Source organism: Ixodes scapularis, unplaced genomic scaffold (assembly GCF_016920785.2).
Source record: "Ixodes scapularis isolate PalLabHiFi unplaced genomic scaffold, ASM1692078v2 PGA_scaffold2__306_contigs__length_199485367, whole genome shotgun sequence".
Lineage (NCBI taxonomy): Eukaryota > Metazoa > Arthropoda > Arachnida > Ixodida > Ixodidae > Ixodes > Ixodes scapularis.
In genome coordinates, this window is record NW_024609857.1 from 71416282 (window position 1) to 71438392 (window position 22111).

The 22111-nt window shown below is 44.4% G+C and overlaps 1 pseudogene; it reads left to right on the top strand.

Annotated features, from left to right (window-relative positions):
- The first annotated feature begins 3173 nt into the window (after positions 1-3173).
- On the top strand, positions 3174-14641 carry LOC121836518 (annotated as a pseudogene).
- The last annotated feature ends 7470 nt before the right edge of the window (positions 14642-22111 follow it).

The window sequence follows — 22111 nt, forward strand, 5'->3', positions numbered from 1 at the left end:
AAACCTTCGGCAGTAACTTCGTGCTTGACAAGTCTAGGGCCCCTGGTAAAAAAATTGGAGTCGATCGTGGGGCGCCGCGCGACCGGTGGCACAACGGTTTTCCGAATTTCGTACTATGCATGGGACTTAATCTCCGATTAGGTTTGTATATGTATTTTCTTCAGAGAACATATGACTGGCGCCTCGCGTGGCATGCATCGTGTATCGTCCACCCGCCAGAGGTGCGTGCGGTCTGTATTGACACATTTTTTTTTCCTTTCGTTCTCAGTCACGGGGGTACCGTATCTGGTATGTGGGACGAAATAGTAATAAGACATTTCAACCCGGAATAAGCGAAAAAATATAGGGAAGGTGAAACAAGAATGTGTCACAGTCACAAATTTTTTGTGAGCACCTTCCAGAGCGTGGAGAGCTGAAAACGATGTATTTAACGCATACCAGAAGTGACGACATTCAAGATGCCCTTGTGGAAAAGATATACACGTTAACAGCGACGACACAGAATCATTTCTTGTTCTTTGTGGAGAAACCAACTGCTGTCAGGAAGCGCACATCCCGTTCGTGACTAGCCGGCATAAAGTGAAAGTAGTACAGTTTTGGTTAGGTGCGTCAAGCCCACAGCATTCCACACTTTATCCAACAAAAGTCATCGACCCATATCTGCCACTTCGAGAATTTCGCAAGTCGCACAGTATAACTTACAAATGTACATGGTGTTTCACCAGACACTGATACTAATTTAAAAGTGGCACTTTAACTAAAAAAGTATACCTTCAGCATAACGTTATTCACTGAGGTAGACGTCAGTTAGAGAGCGTAGCAAGACACTTACGAGGCACGCTGCACTCTGATCTCGCTCCGGGTGTGCAGCTTTTGGCAGTTTTCTACTTAGTATCGGTATGGCAGACTCTAGACAGTCTATGTTCCCTAGAGAACAGAACGAACAGTAATTAGGTTTTCTCACTTTTAACAATTGATATCATATTTGGACGATGGCAGGGTCGGGCAGTATCGCGCGCGATAGTATTTCAGACATACATTTCGTTACTGTATTTCTGTATCGCGGTACATTTTTTTCACCAGTATCTGTATTTCTATATCGAAATACATTTGGAATGCTTCCTTGTATCGCGATACACTCAGGATGAAATGTATTTCGTTACAATTCTTAAAAATTCTGAAACTCCCCCCCCCCCTCAAAAAAATTTTTTTTAGGAGTTTTAGGGTTAGGAAGCTGCTGGGGCATTCTTAATATATGCTGACCAAGGTTCCTTCCGATTCTCCAAACTATTTTTCTACGCGTCCTCTTCTTTCTTCTGAGAAGTGCTACGTAGTCGGGGACTCGAACCAGGTTGCGTGCCAGGAGTGGAGTCAGAGCATCTGCTGTCGCATGTCCCTAGGTAGGGATTTCACGAGTCATTGTTTGCTGGCACCCAATGCTTGCTGCTAACCGTCTCTCTTGTTTTGGCGTAGACAGTACAAAGCTGAGTCACAATCCGTTGCAGCACGAGCCTGGCGGTGGTTGACTTGAAATAGTAGGCTGACTGAGGCAGTGAAGTTCAACAGATATCAGAATGCGGCTGCGCCCGTAATATTGTACGGCTCAAGGGTACGCCATCAGTCGACGTGAGCGTGACCAGCTGCTCTGGTGATCAGAATCCCAGCAAGGAGGACAGACGTGGCTTCGCTGAGCAGACCCAGACTTCGTACACCAGCGACTCGTCTCGAGCGCGCTGTTTCTCGGAGAGCTCGCACCTGTGCCGGCAATATCAAGTAGCAACCCACGATAGTCTGTCGGGAGTATGCTAGGCGAAACTTGGACTGCAATCCATGCGTTGGTGGCGGAGGGTCAACAGGAAGAACCCTCACAACAGGGATACCACCGTATCGTTTTTTCAACCGTAACAGAATTGACATGTGTTTCAGCGTGCTTCAGGTGGTCCACTATTCTCAAAAATTTCAAATTACACTGTCTGCATGATCTTCAATTAGCTCACCTCAAACGAAAGTACGTATTGTCCTTTCATACAGCAGCGTGGGTAGAGTTTCACGTTCAAAGTCACAACTACAGATATAGAATACCAGTTCATTCTATCGTGACGTCATCTGAACAATGTTGACAGGGGCGTCCTTATTGGACAGGTGCGTGGTGACGCTTTGATGGGATTTAGGGTGACATCGAATTTATTTAGAGGTCGAAGTCTTTTTGCATCACTCGTCAGACAGACAGGATGTCAGGGAAGAGACCGCGGTCAATCCTTGATGAAACTTATTTTGAGCCCATTGAAGACTCCTCTTCGTCCGAAATCACTACCTTTACGGCGAAGTGCCAAGCCTACGGGAAAGTAATTGAGGGATTTAAAAGCTTTCACTTCAAACTTCAAATTTCATCTTAGTGGGCGTCTCAAAATATTTGAAAAATATATTGCAGTATCAGTATTTCTGTATTTGTATTTCTGCCCTCCCTAAAATGTATTCCTGTATTTGTATTTCCAAAGACACATTGCCTCTATTATTTATTTTTATTTTATTTATTTAACAATACTGCAGGCCCCGCTAGGGCCCCGGCAGGGGTGGAGATGTAATACATAGTTCAGGACAAAAAAATCAAATCTGTCAGGCTTGTAGAGCTCGTAGATGTTCATGAAAGTCATCCGGCGATGAGCTGTCAACGATCTCTTTAGGGAGTTCATTCCAATCAGTTATTGTTTTTGGAAAAAAATAGTTTTTGAAAGTGTTATTGTTACTGCGATATGGTTCCAGTAATCTACCGGGATTGAATCGCGTGTCACGACGTAAAACAGGTGTTAGGTAGGGGGAAACGTCTACCTTCAGGTGTCCATTGTAAAACAAATATAACAACCTGAGTCTCAAGTGTTTTCGACGTAAATGAAGATAATCTATGATAAATCACTATGGTGTGTTGATTGGCAAATGGAGATAAATACGGATAAAACGAAACATATGACGTTCACTACAAAAACTAACACTCCCGAGCATACTTATCAAATTAATGGTGTAAAATAGAAAAGGTGCAATCATTTAAGTACTTAGGTGCTCACCTCACAGTAGAGTTATCTTGGAAATTACATATCAAAACAATATTACGAAAGGCTAATCAACTCCTGGGATTCCCGAGAAGAAACTTGTTTTTATCTGACACAAAAACAAAACTAATGGCATATACATCCCTTGTAAGAAGCAAAATAGAATATGCGTCAGTTATTTGGAATCCCCACCAAGCCTATCTAGTTAATGAATTAGAGTCTCCAAAATAAAGCATCCCGGTTTATAACACGCAATCATTCAACCACCTGTAGTTATAACAAGTATAAAAGAGTCCTTAAATTTAGCATCTCTCGAGAACAGAAGGCGAATCGCCCGTTTTTCTTTATTTCATAAAATATATCACTCTTCTACACCTTTCCGTCAAACACACATTGTTCCAGCTAACCGTATCTTCCCACGGCTAGACCACCCCAACAAAGTAACCCCAATTTTTGCACGCACTAACCTATACAAATGTTCTCCTTTCAACCTTGCCGTTTGTGAATGGAATGCCTTACCGTATGATATCGCAGTGACACAGGATTATCAGGCTTTTTTAAATCTTCTGATTCCTTTCATTTCACAAAAAAACAATCATGTTTGCCCCTCGTCCCAGATAAGCCATAGATCTGCAGTGTGTCCTTGGTTTTCTTTTTGTATTTGTATAATGTTACCATTGAAGTGCAGCAATTGAACTTTGTGATTATATGTACTGCTTTTTTGTGTGCCGCGGCTTTCTTTTCTTTTCTTTTTTTTTTTTCCTGTTTTCTGTGTATTACTACTGTCAACGTGTTCCTTTTGTATGAATTCCCCCCTATGGAATGCCCGAAAGAGCCCTTAGGGTAAATGAATAAAAAAAGTGTGTCTAACATTTGTGATGGACTGTCTAATCGCCAAAATTTATTGCAAACAAATCTTGCTGCTAGTTTTTGTATTTTTTTTAGTTCTTCGGTGTTCCTTTGTGTGTATGGGTCCCAAAACACGCACGCCTACTTTAAATGTGGCCTTACTAATGTTCTATAAGCGCTAAGTTTAATAAAGGGCGGGGCTAACGCTAGCTTTCTTCTTAGAGACCACAGAGTCTTGAGTGCGGTGGAGCACGCATTCGAGATGTGAGCGTCCCAACTCAAGTTTTTAGTAATTGTCACACCGAGGTATTTTACTTGCGTTGATTCCCCAAGCCTAACGCTGCCAATTGAGTAAGGAAATATTTTTACTGTCTTTTTGTTTTTTACTCGGCGCACTGTACATTCATTCAAATTTAATGGTATTCGCCACTCCTCGCACCACTGGAATATGTTTTGAAGAGTTCCGTTCAGTTTAATTTGATCTTCACTGGATTCTATTTCTTTATAGACCACACAATCATCAGCAAAAAGCCGTATATTAACCACTTCGCCCGCAGTTTCAACAATGTCATTTATATAAATAAGAAATAAAATGCGGGGCGCCCGATGTGACCGGCAAGGGACCTGAAGAGTGGTGGTTAATTTCTACAAATTGGGAGCGATTTGTAAGATATGAATGAATAAATTCTACTAGGCTGCTTCTCATTCTTATTGCGTAAAGTTTTTGTACGAGTTTAATATGCGGTACTTTATCGAACGCCTTTGCGAAATCTAAAAAAATTGCGTCAAGCTGCTTTCTTTTATTAATTGCTAGCGCGAAGTCGTGAAATACTGTAACCAGTTGGGTGACCGTCGACAGCCCATGCCGAAAACCATGCTGTGCACTGGTGAACAAATTGTTGGTTTCTAAATAGTCCGTAATATGTTTGCTAATAATATGCTCGAGCATTTTACAGCTAACGCAAGTAAGAGATATTGGCCTGTAACTACACACAGTTTGTGCATCCCCACTTTTCAATACCGGCACAACGCGTGCACAACGCCAGTCTCATGGAAAGGTCGTTTTTCGCAATGACAGGTCAAAAATAATGTAGTACAAGTAACGGGACATCCACTCGGCGTAACGCCTAAGAAATGCCGACGGTATGTTATCTGGTCCACTTGCTTTCTTAATATCCAGATTGCAGGGTGATTTCATTTCAATTCGACCAAACTTGTCGGGGGGGGGGGGGGGGGTCTTTAGATTTAATCGTAAAAAATATATATGATACCCGAATCCTTGTGATGAAAGAAACTGCCTTTGAAAAAAATTAGAATTGTATAGTTTGAGAGAAAACAATTCTGAGGCGCTGCAGGGTAGAACACGTCAAATTCCCAATTTGATTTTATCTCGACTTTAGCCGCCATTTACAAAATATCGAATTCTTGCAGAATTATTATATTTATTACGCAATATTTACGCAGACTTGGCTATTTTTAGAGGTAAATTTCTGTCTTCTGTTATTTTAAATTAATTTTCTAAAAAATCTCAAACATGCAACCTAGAGCAAGTGTGACGCAACTTCGGACAGCTATATAAAACGAACGGTAGGGCGCAATGACGTGAGACAGATATCTGTGCGTAGCTATCAATGTAAGCTATCGATTGACATGTTTTTTCTGGTTATTGTGTTTACCGTGTTGTTTTTATTCTGCCACAAATATAGACAAAAATGAAAAATATGCAAATTTTGAAGTCAATTTTCTAAAAAACCATATTTTATTTCGTTCATACTTTTTTAATTTATTGCCCAGATTCTGCTTAATAACCGGGTATAAATATTGCTTGACCTTTTTTTGTTGTAGTATTAGGACAACCAGTTGAATAAGTCATTTTTATCGCGTAATACCAACCTCCGGCTCCGGTATGCGGGCTTCACCGCAACATTGATAATTGGCTCAGCAATATCAGATTTCACTGACAACCACTTTACCTCGTTGCATTCCTAGTAATATACTTTTTACAAAAAAAGAAATGTCACAAAAAAATGACAAAAGGCAAGTGGCGTAGGCAAATTTTTTTTTCTCTTTCAAACTTTTTTAATTGATTTCCCGTGTGTTGCTTACCAGCTGAGTATGCACGTTTTCTGGCGCTTTTCTTTATGTTTGTTTTTGCATCAAAAGAAAGAGCCATGTTCGTTACATCAGTTGCAACTGGTCCAGTTGTTAGGTGAAGTATAGGTTCAGTAACCTCTTCGCGAGCGCCAGCAAAAGGCTGCGACCCAGGCAGCACAAAACGTCGTGGAAACGTCGAGAAAATGTCCCGGACGTCCGTGACGTCCCGCATGACTTCGATCACGTTTTTTCGATGTTGAGGTGACGTCCTTATATAACGTTTCATTAGAGTCCAATCAGTGACGTTGTGGCGACGTTGTATTTCAACTTAAACGTCGTCAACGTTCCCACGACGTCGATGCACGACGTTCTCACAACGTCCGACCCTCACGTTTCTTTGACGTTGAAATGAAGTTCATAAATGACGTTCCTTTGTCGTCCTGTCCGTGACGTGCTGGCGACGTCACGTTTCAACTTTAACGTCGTCATCGTCGCCACGACGTCAAGACAAGACGTTTTAGCAACGTCGAACACTCACGTTTCTTCGAAGTTAAAATAAAGTCCAGGATAACATTACATTATTACCCCGTCAGTGACGTTTCAGCGACGTCGCGTTCACACCTAAATGTCGGAAACGTCATACAAGACGTGCTGGCAACGTCGACCACTCACGTTTTGTTCGACATTTTTAGATTTTGCAGCTCCATCTCCAGCCGCAGAATCACTGTGGTCAAGGTGACAGTGCTCAAGAGCCGCAAAAAAACTTGATTTTTGAGAGGTTGAGAAATTTAGATACTTATACATTAATTTGCGTATTTCAAAATGCTATTGATTGCACATCGATGACGCTAGGAAGGGCATTTACAATACTCAATGTACACGGAAGAAAAAAAATAATCTGAAAGCATGTTGGGAATATAATTTACTTTAGATGTGCTTGTTATAATTTTGGTTTGTTTAAAATATTGTTACGGGTTTAATTTGCGACTAGAACGGATCGAATTGTGCAATTCTTGGATTTTGTATCACTACTGCGTGGTACACGTTAAAGACCCCAGGCTAGCGGTTGTACTGCACTGGCTACATTGCTCATCTACAGCGAGTGACTCGTCGCAACTTTCAATGACTGACCAAATACACGCTGTATAAATATCCCCATAACCCAATTTGCTTTTTGCACGCGCGTTGTCGTCTTCCATGGGTCCTGGGCCCTGGCACGCGCCTCAGGGGCGCCGCTACACTATCCCCTCTCCAGGTGATTTCAGGCCTGCATCCTTTCCTAGGAGCACCCATACTGCTCCGCGACCACCCGAGATTGTTTTAAGGTTCGTCAATTTCTCTTCGTATTTTGTAACCCATGCTCCCCTGCGCACAACCAAAAAATTCGCATCAACATCACAGTTCATCCATAACACCAACTTCCAGCGCCTTAGCGTTTTCGGTAGATCGGGGCGCAAAGTATTGTCACGTGACTGTCAGTACAGATCTATAAATAAAATGCCCGGCAATGACGAAGTCTGGTGGATACTGTCAACGGTTTGTGGAAACCTGAATGGCCCAGATGACGGTCCAAAAAGCGTTCAAGTCCAGTCCGCACCTACATGCCGGAAAAAAAAAAAAAAACAGCCGGCACGGCGCGAGAGAGAGGGGAAAAGTAGGCAGAGGAGATGCCTGTGGCAGCCCCATAGAGCCCCATGCGATGCGTCGGGAAACTCGGCAAGAAGAGGGCGAGAGAAAAGTGGGGGAAGATAGTGACGGACGAACAATTGACAAGCGTAAGTTCCGGGTCGTTCCCAAAATATTTCACTGAATGTTTTGTTCTTCGAATTCGCCCAGAGAGAACAGCTCTGGGATCGGTCCAGCTTTTTCCGAAAGCCAGTCACTAGCACCGGCCGTCACGTCTATGGGTCTACGAGGCAGGCTGCTCTGTCGGCGTGATTTTTTTTCGAGTCTGCATACAGTGTAAGTGCTGCGGTTGGATGAGTCGTTCAAGTCGCCCCTATGAAGAAGTCGGTGATCGCCAAAAACGCCGTCGTATTCAGTCACGACTCGAGGACCTTTTCACACGTTGAATCGTACTACTGCTCGGATCAAGGTGTCTGTGAGGATGTGAATGACGCCCCCCAGAAAACAAGTGGCAGTGCACATAACGGCGCGTCAAGTTCAGTCTCCGATCAAGACCCTTCAGACGCCTCCGACGATCCCAATCAAGAACGCCCAGCGGACGGAATCCCCCTTCTGAAACCATTCCCATGCACGCAGCGAGAGTACCAGCTATGTGCGATGGGGCGGCTAAAGCACGCGCGTCAGCACAATAATCAGAAGCAGAACGAGGTAAGCGGTGGAACATTCCGTGCTGCGTGACATCGTCTCTTGTTTATTTATTTACGTGAATTTGTTTGTTTTATATTTTTGAGGCTGGCACATCCAGGGACGTCTTTTGGAGGCGCTCCGTATTGCATCTCGTGTCTGAAAATACTCAAATAAACAGTTCGTACCAAACCTGTGTTTTAGTTACTTCCTTCGTACTTTCATATTAGCAACTTGCCTTCGCAATAATACTGAAAAATTACTTTTTTTTATGGGGGGGGGGGGGGGGGGGGGGACACAACGTTTTCCCACGACGGCTAGGGAACGTAATTTGGAAAGGTTTCTCGACGTTCTGTGAACGTCGTTGGTAGTCCGGATGTCGTAAACACACGTATCATAAACGTCGAGGGAGGACGCAACGGCCCACTGAGATGTGCATGTGACGTGCAACAAACGTCATTTGGAACGTCCACTCGACCTTCTGTGCACCTTTTCTCGCGGACATTTAAAGGTTTTATCGACGTCGAAGGAAGGTAACGTCCGGACCTTCGACGTTTTACGACGTCACGTTACAGACGTCTTCGACGTTCTTTCGACGTTTTCTTCACGTTTATGTGCTGCTTGGGGATTCTTATCATGAAGATTACCATGCGACTCTTAGTTGACCTCGGCGTGCGCCGTTGCAAGAGGGTTATACTAATCTTGTTAGAGTGGAACTCGCGTCGTCACAGGCTGTCGCAATGCATCACAGCGAAGTGGAACTGTGTGAAGCAGTCCTTGCCCTTCTCCCAATAAATTTATGGGCGGAAGCTTGAGACTCTTTGGTGCCCGAAGTTTCTGTAGCTCGGCTGGGTCAAGTTTGTCAAAAGGAGAAAACAAATGCAGTAAACACTAGACATTATCACGCCGGTCGATGGAGTCGTAACTGTATACATACAGCTTTTGCGGATACTTATTTGTTTCAAGGGTGGCAAGTTATCACCAGTACAAACATGGCCACAGTGTCGGCAAGAGCATCAGAACAAAAAGGAAGGTTTGGTTGGCTTATCATTTTGTGTCTTCGTTGCAGCGCTTTTCTCCGGAAATAATGTTTGTAGTCCTCTTTGAGCCCCTGGTGCTATGGTCTGTCTGTTTCTCTTATCCATTATTTATTTTTACTTGTAAGCGAATAACACGCACCATGACATTTCTGGCGTCCTTAGGTTGATTCGCTAATCAGTGTCTATATTTGACAAACTCATCTAGTATAAGAGAATAAAAAAAATATAAGAAGAGGGCTTGCAGCAATGAATTTGTATAAGAGAACTGCGGAACTGCGTCGAAAGCAGAAAGCCGGAACCTCCCGAGGAATGAACGCGTTATTTTGAACTCAGGCATGGCTGCAGTTTTCAGCTTTAAAAGAAAGAGTTGCGCGGACTACTTCGAGAGACATAAGCGAAGGGTATACCGCAACCGACGTTTTCGTTATGTCACCGATCTCAACGTAGACGCCTTGAAGATGATCCTGCCTCCATCGAAAGCCGTGGCTCTTGCGTTGGATGACGTGCTCTGCCAGAACTGCTTCCAGTACACCGGTGAGAAGCTTTCATCATCTGTCAGTGATCCATGCTCGAGCTCCCCAGCAAGCTGCATCGAAGAGCACGAAGTAGTGGAAGGTCTTAACGAAGAGATTTCTGCTGCTGGGCTTGAAACAACTCCTTTGCGCATGCCTTCTACAGTAAACCCGAACAGCCGTCAGGCATATGCTGAAAGAAAACAGCGGGAGATTGAAGGATCACACAGCCGACAGGTACGAAAAAAGTTGGCGACTGCATATACCTTGGAGCCAAGTGGGTCAAGTTCTCGCAGTGATCAACCATGCCTCGGCTGCGACGGGTGGTGGGCAAACATCAGAGAGGCCTTTGTGAAGGCGGCATCTTACCAGGAGAGATGTCAGCTCCTCACGCTTGTGCCAAAGGGCGTAGCCACTAGGGAGGTAGAACGGCTAATTCCTGAGGCATCGAAGTACCTTCTGAAGAAATCAAAGCAGCTTCGTGAACGGTTCGGCGTATGGGAGCGTCCGGAGCCTTATCACGGTGGAAGCATAAGCGAGGACACCATACGGGCAGCCACGCAATATTACACCGACGACGATCTCGACTGTTCTCGGCAGAGCCCAAACAAAAAAGATGCTGTTAAGCTTCTGAAGGATGGCGAAGAACATGTGGTCGTGAAGCGGTATATGACAAGGTCTGTCCGAGAGACGTACAGGCTGTTTAAGGAAGCAAACCCGGACTCAAAATTAGGTCTGACTAAATTTTACTCGCTGCGGCCAAAGTGGGTCAAGCTAAACCCTGAACAGACTGTCTGTGCATGTGTGTGCTGTACGAATTTCGATTTGTGCTTTTCCACCCTGAACAGCATGCGAGAAGAAAAAAATAACAAAAGAGGAGATTCTCGCTTTGTGCCTCTGCCCTGAACCCTCGTCCGAATGTTTCAGAGGCGAATGCAAAGACTGCCCCTCGACTGACACACTCTCCTTAGAATCATTGGAAATGGTGCCTGAAGAGGAAATTACATTTTTCACATGGGAGAATGGTAATTTGATAAGCAAGACTGCCGACTCCAGCGCCTTTTTGAAAGAGCTACAGAAATGGGCCACAAGGTTTTCCACGCACGATTTTATTCGTAGGACACAACGGGAAGCCATACGGATTGAGAAGTCTAGTGTGACCTCAAGACACATCGTCATGCACTTCGATTTCGCGGAGAACTGGACGGTAATTTTGCCACACGAGATACAGGAGTACCACTGGCACAAGCGTCAGCTCTCTGTTTTCACGTGTGTGGCATCCACGTCGCAAGGCTCAAAATGCTTCGGCGTTGTCTGTGAGGACTTATGTCATGACACTTCCCATGCGCTGCTGGCTCTGAGACTTATAGAAGACTGGCTGGAGGAGCACATCCCAGTTTATGCTTCACTAACGTACATATCTGACGGGGCACCTGCTCATTTTAAAAATATATTTCAGCTGCATGAGTTCGAACGAGTGGGCCATACCCAATTGAAGTGGATATTTTCTGCCTCTGGGCATGGTAAAAACTCTTGTGACGGGGTTGGAGGGCTTCTCAAACACCACGCAACGGTGCACAACCTCCGTTCACCGGAGGAACAGCTCGTCCGAACATCAGTAGATTTTGTGGACAAGGTTGGAAGGCGTGTCAAAAACGTAACTCTCATGAACTTAACCGAGAAGGAGGTGAGTGACTTCCGCAGAATCAAGAAAACAGAGTGGAGTTGCGTACCGACTCGGAAAGGCATCCGCGCTTCGCACGTGTGGCGACGCGAAAGGGGCGAAGTGCAGCTTGAGCGAACTGTTCTATCTTCGTCTTTAAGACGAAGATAGAACAGCCCCGTTCTGAGTGGGCCCTGCAATCATATTTAAGCATCTACCTTTTTTGCGGTTTCCACGTCTCTTGGGGTTCGCGCAAGCCAGCGGGCACGGAGAGAGTAACTAAATATCAGTGCGTCATATTTTAACCGGACGACGCGGAAACCTCCTCCACCGACGAGGGCGACCCACGGTACCGAAAGCGCGCAAAATGTGACGTCTTTGGTCTTGGGCTTGCCACTGGTCAAAGCCGCTAAGAGTTTTTGTTTAGTCGAGATACAAAATAAAAGTGTCGCGAACCGTTTCAATTATGTATGAAAGTAGTTTTTGTTCACTATTTTAGATCAGAGAAGAAACAAATGCAGTTTAGAAAGTACGGAAACGAGAAATGACCCGTCGACATACCCGCCACCAAGCGGCGGAGAAAAACGGCGCATACTAGAAAAGGCTAGTGGGATGAGGCTACGTCGAACGAGGAGCGTAGAAAGGTCCCGGATGTACGCGGCGGCGCTGTGGTCGTATACCGGCTCAAGAATCCGACCGGTTCCGAGCGTTCCGAAGGCCTTCGGCGCGGGCCCTGCTGGCGATTTGGCCATTTGGCGGTGCGTCAGCGCGAAGTGGCTCCCGTTCTGAACTGATCTTTACCCCGTGTTTGCTGTCGTTTGTGGCCAATGAAGTGTTATGCCGAATTAGTGATTAGTCGCGCAGCAAATGCAATGCGAGCTGCCCTGGCCGCCCGCTTCATACAGCGTATCCAACACGTGCTTTAGTGGCGCCCTCTCGAGCCGTCGACACGGAGTGCGGCAGCCGTGTGCGCTCGATGAGCTCACTCAGCTCACTACTCCTCCTCTAGTTCAAGGCCACTCAAGCCAGGACCCACAACGTCATGAAGGAGGTTATTTTTTGCTTGTTTTTGTAATTCTAATTTGCCTATAACTTTTAAAATAAAGCGAAATTTGAGAAAAGAAAAGTTGGATTAAGTTACTACGTTCAGTACGCTCAGGTTCAGTGCAAATTAAAACCCAGTCAAAAAGTCTTGCAGGGCCCCTTTAATGCATGAACCTCTGTGGTGCACGTGCGGAACTCTCAGATGATCTACGGCTTTGTTTTGTTTTGTTGTTAAAGCCTCTTCTTGTACATTTGCGCTTCTGTGAAAAATTATGTGTTTCTATAGGTGTGTCTTGTTAACCCAAATAAATTACTCAATAAATAGAGTGATTTTGTTAAACTGTTACCTATGAATGTTTTATTGCATACTGCCAACAAAAGAGTATGATTACTGTAAGCTGAAAAGCAACTTCCGATATGCTGTGCGTAGCCCAAAAAATTTAAACGTATGCAACAAGTAGTCCAAAAGCCGAAGGATGGACAAAATGTAGTCAATTTTTTTTTTCACGTACCTCGGAAAACTAAGGGCCAATGAAGGATAGGCGAAAGAATGCCATGCGGTAAATTTAAAAAATTCGAGCCGAATTTCTGATAATGTTTGTATAAAATAAAGATTGTCCGAAACGCATAAACGGGGATATTGTTTTTCTGGACTGGATAGTGCCGTAGAATGCAACCCGACATGATCGAAACGGATGAAACGTCTTGGATCTCTCCACTCGCTTAGGCTAGTTAACATTGATGTTAACTAAATTTACTTTTGTTGTTGTTTATCACGGCACAATGTTCAAACAAATAATTTAAATATATAAGTTTCGTGCAACCTCAGTAGTAAAACGTTGTCGTGGCGACGTTCGAAAATGCAAGCTGTGACTTCGCAGACATCACTTCGTCAATTCAGCCATCTCTCATTTCTTTATGACGTTACTGTTTTTTTTACAAATATATTAGTAAAAATTCAACGGGGTAAAGTAGTTTTCAGTGAAATCTGATATTGCTGAGCCAATTATCAATGTTGCGGTGAAGCCCGCATACCGGAGCCGGAGGTTGGTATTACGCGATAAAAATGACTTATTCAACTGGTTGTCCTAAAACTACAACAAAAAAAGGTCAAGCAATATTTATACCCGGTTATTAAGCAGAATCTGGGCAATAAATTAAAAAAGTATGAACGAACTAAAAAATGGTTTTTGAGAAAATTGACTTCAAAATTTGCATATTTTTCATTTTTGTCTATATTTGTGGCAGAATAAAACAAACACGGTAAACACAATAACCAGAAAATACATGTCAATCGATAGCTTACATTGATAGCTACGCACAGATATCTGTCTCACGTCATTGCGCCCTACCGTTCGTTTTATATAGCTGTCCGAAGTTGCGTCACACTTGCTCTAGGTTGCATGTTTGAGATTTTTTAGAAAATTAATTTAAAATAACAGAAGACAGAAATTTACCTCTAAAAATAGCCAAGTCTGCGTAAATATTGCGTAATAAATATAATAATTCTGCAAGAATTAGATATTTTGTAAATGGCGGCTAAAGTCGAGATAAGATCAAATTGGGAATTTGACGTTTTCTACCCTGCAGCGCCTCAGAATTTTTTTCTCTCAAACTATACAATTGTAATTTTTTTCAAAGGCAGTTTCTTTCATCACAAGGATTCGGGTATCATATATATTTTTTACGATTAAATCTAAAGACCCCCCCCCCCCCCCCCCAAGTTTGGTCGAATTCAAATGAAATCACCCAGCAAAAAATTAAAGATACCCTCCTGACTCAAACAGAGCTCCCCCATCATCGAGCGTGACTCACATGCTTCATTGTCTGCCGTTGGCCTACGAACACTAAAAACAGACTCCAAGTACTGATTAAACATTACCGCAATCTTTTAAGGATCAGTTACTTGGCAGCCGCCAACAGGTATACACTCAACTTCTTTTTTCTTTGTCCCAGATAAGAACTTCCAGAACTTACTGGGTGCTTCTTTAAGAACGTTGCCGAGAGTGCCCGAAAAAAAATGTATCCTTCGCAATCCTGATTTTTTTCTTTTAATTCCAGCTGCATGTTGGAAATATCTGAACGCTCCTGAGGGTGGTTCCGCCTTTTCCGCTGAAGCCTACGTTTTACTTGTATTATTTCCCTCGTTATCCATGGATTATTTCGTCGTGATTTTTTTATTTTGTCGGGGATGAACCTGTTGATGCAGTGATTACAAATATTTTTGAATATGGTTCATAATGTGTCAACCTCACATTCTTGACTAAAATAATCAAAATGACTTTCCAAATAGTCCAATATACTAACATCATCGGAGGCGTTGTAATTTTTAACCACACATTTTTGCGTTGCATTCTCATGACTGGTTTTTACAAAGCTTGACGTGAAGACTTTGACGAGTGTGTTGGGACAGATGTAACAGTAAGAAAGTACAAAACAAACAGAGAGACGAAAAAAGGCTGTACAAGCTGAAATACAGCAACTTATGGTCCCACAGTCCGTCTTGCACATCAACATAATTAAAATGCATTTCCGATACGTATCGCGATAAATTTTTACAGATATATTTTAGTATCAGTATTTTGGCTAATATTTTAATGTATCTTAGTATTTGTATTTCCAAATACATGTTTGAGGATCTCTGCCCAACCCTGGACGATGGCCAAGAAATCTCTATTTGTAATCTGACAAATGAGACGAATATTTAAAAAGAAGTCGCCAATTTTACGTAATTATATTGTTAATGATCACATTTTATTTATACATCAACGTTTTTCGTGGTCAATACTTTTTTTTAAATTTAAGCGTTTAACTATTACGAAGTAATATTTTCAGTTTGCGAAATAACCTGTATACCGGGTGTTTCCGGGAAGACTCGAAAATCTCTAATATCCTTAAGAAAAAAAAAAAAAAAAACTCTACGCAAAAAAACGATTAGCAACGGCACAAACGAAGAATTCCAACAAAAAAAAAACCACTAATTACCTGAATATTACACCAAATGTTACATACTTCTAATTAGTAAAAATAAACATTTGGTTCCAACTAAAACTGTGCTCAACATAAACGAAGACCTCTAAATAAACTCATTTTAGAAAGATATAAGAAAAATTCGACCTTCTCCGGGTTCCAAAAAGAAAAGAAAACGCGCGTGAAGTGGTATTTGCGCACCTCGGCCGCTTGGGGGCAGGGTCGCTAGTGCGGATGCGCTGCAATAGGAAACCGAAATCTCAAAACGCGTCCAGATTTAGCGTATTTTTTCAAGCCATAAATGGTCAATTTGCGTTTTATTTTTCTAAACTAAGTCAATCTAGAAGTTTTTGATGATGCTCAGCAAATTTCTTATTTGAACCATACGTTTATTTTCACTAATTGAAAAGCTAAATTGTAAATTTTAGCGTTTCAACACTTATTCAGCTAATCAGTACGGTTTTGGTATCCCTGATGTCCAGAGTGGCTGCCAGTTTGTTCCCGTAAATAGTTTCTTTTTTTTTTTTCAGCAACGATTCTATTTTTAGGGGCTTCTGAGTCGTCGCTAAAACGCTTGTTAAAAAAGCGTTACACGAGATGTTCACAATTGTTCCCAGAACATAACGGAGAAGTAGGAAACTTGAGCAGCTCATAAACACGAGAAGAAGCATAAAGGCACAACAACAAAAAATGGTCGTTAAAGGTGACTTCATGGCACAACGCGTTGCCCAGTCTTGCTTGAATAACTGCTACCCGGCAGGCAGCCCGCTAAGAACCAGGTGACTGCATTCTTCTCCTCGGTCTTAGCCGATTGAGATGTCCTTTTGACGCAATTACCTGTGGCCATACGTTGCCCAGCTAGAGCGATATCTCGCATTTGGTCTGTGTTCTGGTTAGACTTGCGAGCGAATTTCTCCTTTAAAGGGGCTCTGACACCCCCCAAAATATATATATTTTTTATATTTTGCCAGCTGATTTATTATGGTGTCAATAGACTGCCCAATCAACATTTTGCTAATGAGTCACGTATACTTTCAATGAAGCCAGAAAAACTAAACTGCTCGAAACCGGAAACAAAAAAACGAACACGAAAGCTCATGGCCGGATGTCACGTGGCCTGTTTTTTGGCCGCAGACCGATAAATTTAGGTTCAGATAAAGTATGCGTCATAGGTTCAGCCTCAACAGGCAAACATTGTTGATATGTACCTTTCTTGATGGCAGCTGCACCAGCGTGAGAGAGCCCACGTCGAACACTTGCACAGATATCTTGACTATGGCAAGATTTCTTGCCTTCGACTGGCTTGATCACTTCATTTGTAGCATCACGGTAGGTCTTGCTTGAAGTGATGATCATCTCGCACACGGAAACAAACAGAGAACGACACGCTTTGTTTAATTTACACGCTATCGGTCTACGGGCTTCGCAAATCTATCCCCCTCTTTTCCGCCATGTTGGATAGATCGGAGCGCCTCCTATATTCGCTGAAACTCCTCAACAGACAACGATCTTCTGATGCGGGATTCAAAGGAACTTGAACGGTCTAATAAACTTTCACTTTTGGAATATAGCCGCCTTCAAGACTAATAGCACCGCATTCTACTGGGTGTGCTTTTAGCCTTTACAATTTTTTTCTTTTTTAAAGCCGCGAAAGCTACACAAGTGCGGTCTGTGCTGGTAGGTTATACGGCCTTAGGAGGGACATAATATAGGGGGCTAATCATCACAATAAGTTGGGTATAGGCTTCTTGCACTGACGTCACATCGCATAGTTTTGAACACCATGTAAGAGAAGGAGAGGGAAGCTGCTTTTGTAAGAATCTTGAGCGATAGGTTAATCTTCTATAATCTTCTGGGAGGAGAATAGCGACCCCTGTGCAAATCCGGGAGGCACAGAGGAGGATCCTGATAAGAGGGGAGCTCCTTCTTCCCGTTTTCTTTGGAGGTCATCGGAAATGACGGCATGTGCAAGCCACGTATAGCTAAAACGTTTTAATTACCTTTTCAATCATTAAAAATGAAGATAAGGTTCCAATCAGAAAAGTACTGAACGTCATCGAAAACCGCTATATAAGTAAGTTTTAAGGGCGGTTTGTACTCCAAGCTTCGACGAACAGAGCACGCGCCGGCACAAAACGACGTTCGTGGGCCACAACGCCGCGCTACGTCGCGCCGAGAAGCGCCCCAACCACTGTGTACAGTCGAGCGCTGTCTAGCGCGCCCTGGCGAACTGCTCCATTTGCGCATGCGCGTCTCCATGGCAAATGCGTCGTATCGCGCAGCGTATTTCGGTTTTCCCGTTCTTACAGATCATGCGATCGGTGGGTGTGGTCCGTCCGTGTCCTGTGGTCATGCTTCGAAGCAGTGATTTGGGCAGTGGTTGGCAGATGGAAACCAGCAAAAGACGTGAATAAGGAGTTCAAACAACCGTTTATTTCTCCGAAATGTCGCACGAATGTCGACGGAAAAACAAGATCACAATATCACGTACGTCGGAGCTAGCCGTTTGGCAGGTTCGCCGGAGTCGTGACAAGCGACTCGGGTGAATTCGCGGGGATGCTTCGATCGAAGCGATGCATTCGAACAGCGATTTCTTTCTGTCAAATGGCCAAAGTGCAATCATCATAGCTATAGCCTTTGACGTTAAATCAAGAAATTCACTGCGAAGAGAGCAAACCATTCCCAAATTACGGCAAGTACGCGTTCGAAATTGTAGCGCACTTTACGGAGCCCATAGAAACAATAGAAGATTCAGTCCCATTTTCATTGCATACCGACTATCGTTTACAGGCTGAGATACCCGAGTTGAAATTTCTGGACGGCTAAATAGTTGAGATACGTTTCAGTCGGTTCTCTGTTCCCGTACATTCGACGGCGCTTGTTGTTTCGATCGGGAACAGCTGCCAACGCGTACGACTAGTAATGCTCATGTTAGCACACAAATTAATTCAATTTTTATTCTAATGAACTTTACCTCTGGCGGGTAAACGTATTTCTAGCTTTTGCCAGCACCCCCGTACATATGCGTCCGGCTCGTTAGGCCTGCGAAACTTGTCGGGGGTAGCGCATCCTCGCAGCAGTCCACGTACGCGCACACGCTGGCTCAGTCGAGCGCACAAACGTTAAATATGCGCACGAATAAAACACGAGACCAACACACGACACATGGCAAGAACGGTACGTTCATATCGTAAGGCCTGGTTCAGACAGTTGGGTTTGACTGTGTTTGACTGCGTTGCGTCGAGAACTGAAAGCGAGTCACCGGCACATCTGTGCTTCGTATGAAGCGTGGAATCCAATTCAAGGAATCATGTTGGCACGCGATATAAGCAGCAGGGATGTCCTGGTTTCTCGCTGCCGCAACGCAGTCAAACGCAGTCAAACGCAACTGTCTGAACCAGGCTTTACACTGTTCTGTACTGAAGTAAAGCGTGAGTGCGCGCGGCGCGAGCGAGGATGGGTCAACGCACCTGCGCGTGCCCCCGCGAGGCACGGGCACTTCTACGCCAAGCCTTCTCAAACAGGACATGTTTGTACATATCTGAGTTAATAGACAGTTTTAGTATAGTGTTGCCGGACCTTACGTACGCAATACGCAATAGTATAGCGTACGCTAAAAATGACCTGCTTGGACCGAATTTAGTTGTACGTAACGTTTTCGAGTGAACACCGCGCATGATCTTGGTTAAATTTGCTTGAGTCGTAGAATTCCGCGTGCTTATAGACGCTTTACACACGCGCCAGATTGAGCCCCCATAGCCGCCCTTCTCTTGTCTTACCGAGATGCCGAGCCACTGAAGCGGGCGTTGACGGGTCTTCACAAGGGCCTATGCTGGACACAAGAACACAGCAGCATCTAAAATGGCAATAACCTGTCCTGCTGTGGTAATGATGAAGTGATGCGGACGGAATAAGAGGGAACAAAAACTGAAGGTCAGTTATGGCGGCGCCCATGCACAGCTGCTGTAAAGCGTCTATAGCGCAACCATGCTCCTGGAAAGAAATGTTGAAAATGAAAACGTGTCCAATCATTTTATTTCAAATTAAGCCAAGCCACAACTCCCTCGTCAAGCGCGCTTTTCTGCGGGGTACAGAGGCTACGAGTACGAGTGCGTAGCCAAATTCGATCACGGAGCCTCCGTCACTCGTCCCGTGGGAACGGCACCTTTTATGAATGCTATCGCGGAATGAAATTCATGACCCTGATGTCCAGTGCAAAGCGAGAACTTCGGCGATTTCTTTTAGAGTCGTTCGTCCGTCGCCGATGAACTGTGGGAATAGGCTTAGCGTTGAGCAGGGGACCAATGTTGGACAAATGTTTCGTTTCTCCTAAAAGAAACGGAAGTGACGACATCGCAGCTGATTGGTTGAGGCTCAAATGACGAAAGTTCCCTACGAAAATGGGGGCGGAGACGGCGAACCGCCCCCACCGGAAATGACAACATTTTGACGTATCGTTTCCTCGGTGTTTCGTCTGAAAAGGGAACGAGTCTGTCGATGGTCTCTTCGAGGTAGCGAAATTGGAAACACGGCGTCTCGGAGGCAGAGCGACAGTCTTTCTATCGTTCAACTTTATTTTTCCCTCCGGAAAAGCTCCACCGGCAGCACCGCGAGACCGCGAGGCCTTTTGAACTACCGGAGGAAGCTTTTCGGAGGCAGTACCGTCTCACCAAGAATGTGGTCCGTTGATTGTGCAACGAACTACGCGAGGAGCCAGAGTTGAGGCTGCGAGGTTCGTGGACGGTGATGTCTGTGGAACAGCAAGTGTTGTGCGCACTTCGCATTTACTCCATGGGGAGCAAACTGTGCGGGGATCTTTCAGGGGATGGTGGCGAGCGACGAGCACATAGCGAGGAATCAGGCTACAGTCGGCATCGCGCGGCTGGATCGACTTTCCCCAGACAACCGGCAAGAGGGACGACGTCGAGAGGAGCTTCCAACGGCTCGGCAGGATACCCGGCGTCATCGGTTGCGTCGACGGGATGATGATCGCCATCGTCGGCACGTCATAGAACGACCCTACCGCCACGAAGGCGGCGTATTGGTGCGTTGATGCCGCAAACAGTTCTACGCTCTGAACGTGATGGGGGTATGTACGATCACATATATACTACGTCTCACCTTAGCATAAACTAAGAAGACTGTGCAAGCGCGAACGGCTTGGCTGGAGCACTTGCTGCACGAGCGCTCGTGCAGCCGCCGGAGCTTTATCCAAAGCAGCTTGCTCGCGCTTTTAGCTATAGGTCAATGCCCGTTCTGAATGGGTTTGAAAAAAAGCGTAACGCTAATACTACTAATACGGTGTGGATATGCCATTTTATAAATGAGAGTTATGAATTAGCGCTACGTCCGTGTCACTTCTTTGTCTGGTGCTTGTCTTTCCGCGCTGTTTTTAATTCCGATGTTAGTACTCGTTCATCCTCCGCACAAGCGTTTGTTCGACGAAGGAAGGGAGGGTTTGTTAGCTGAAAAGCTTTCGATCTCTGTTTGTTTTCATGTCGTGTTAAGCTTTTAAGCATTAGTCCCTATCCTGCATGATAAAGTGTAAACTCTCCTTTGAAGAAAAAACAAATTTGCCTAAACTACTAAATGGGTCAAAGTTAGTGGCTATTTATCATATAATTTTAATCTTTGTAACACAGACAGCGCTCTGAGTGTCCTCCTTCATTTAGTCCGTCGTTTTTTTTTTCTCGCTGTTTTAATACTTTAAAATTTGTAAACCACATATATGGTGGTGTGTTGGTCAGCATGTAAATAGTGTTTGACAGGGCCCCATGACAATGAGTGCAATCAACTGTTTGTGGATTCCGTTGAATTAACGTCTACATATGTCTCACTATTGCAGGTGTGTGACGCCGACTGCCGGGTGATGAGCATCGACCTACGGTATCCTGGGTCGGTGCACGACTCCTTCGCGTGGCGCTACTCGTGGCTCCGGAGCAACTTCGAGCAAGGCCGGCTGATAGACGATGGCAGGCTCCTGCTCGGTAAGCATACTCCATTTGTTGGTTCTGTACATGATGGCTTTGCACCACTTATAAGCTACAATATCACATATACTGTTCCGAACATGGATAACTGGCATGCGCTCTGGGGTGCTATGTTGCGCTTTTTGGACTCCCAGGAGACTAGGAAGAGGGAAGTGACGTCAACGACACAGCAAACGCAGATTGGGTGTTGATTTCGTTTTCTTCTGTCAACATCCAATCTGCGTTTGCTGTGTCGTTGACGTCACTTCCCTCTTCCTAGTCTCCTGGGAGTCCAAAAAGCGCAACATAGCACCCCTGGCCATACCTGTGACACGTCAGCTTGAAACACTCTGACGCAGCTGTCAACTACAGGGGGGAAAGGTTGCAAACAGCAGTTTTACCTGCTTAGTTGTCTACAATTTTAAAGGAATACTACAACGAAATTTTGGTGCTTATTTTTTGGTCTATACGTGTTCAAAAGAGCAGTATCACATCGGACACATCCATATCTTGTTAAAAAAGGCACAAAAAGGCATTTAAAAAAATTAGGCGATTAGCAAAGAGCATTTTCTTGATGTCGCTAAAGCCTTTTGTAATGCCCGTCTAGGAACCT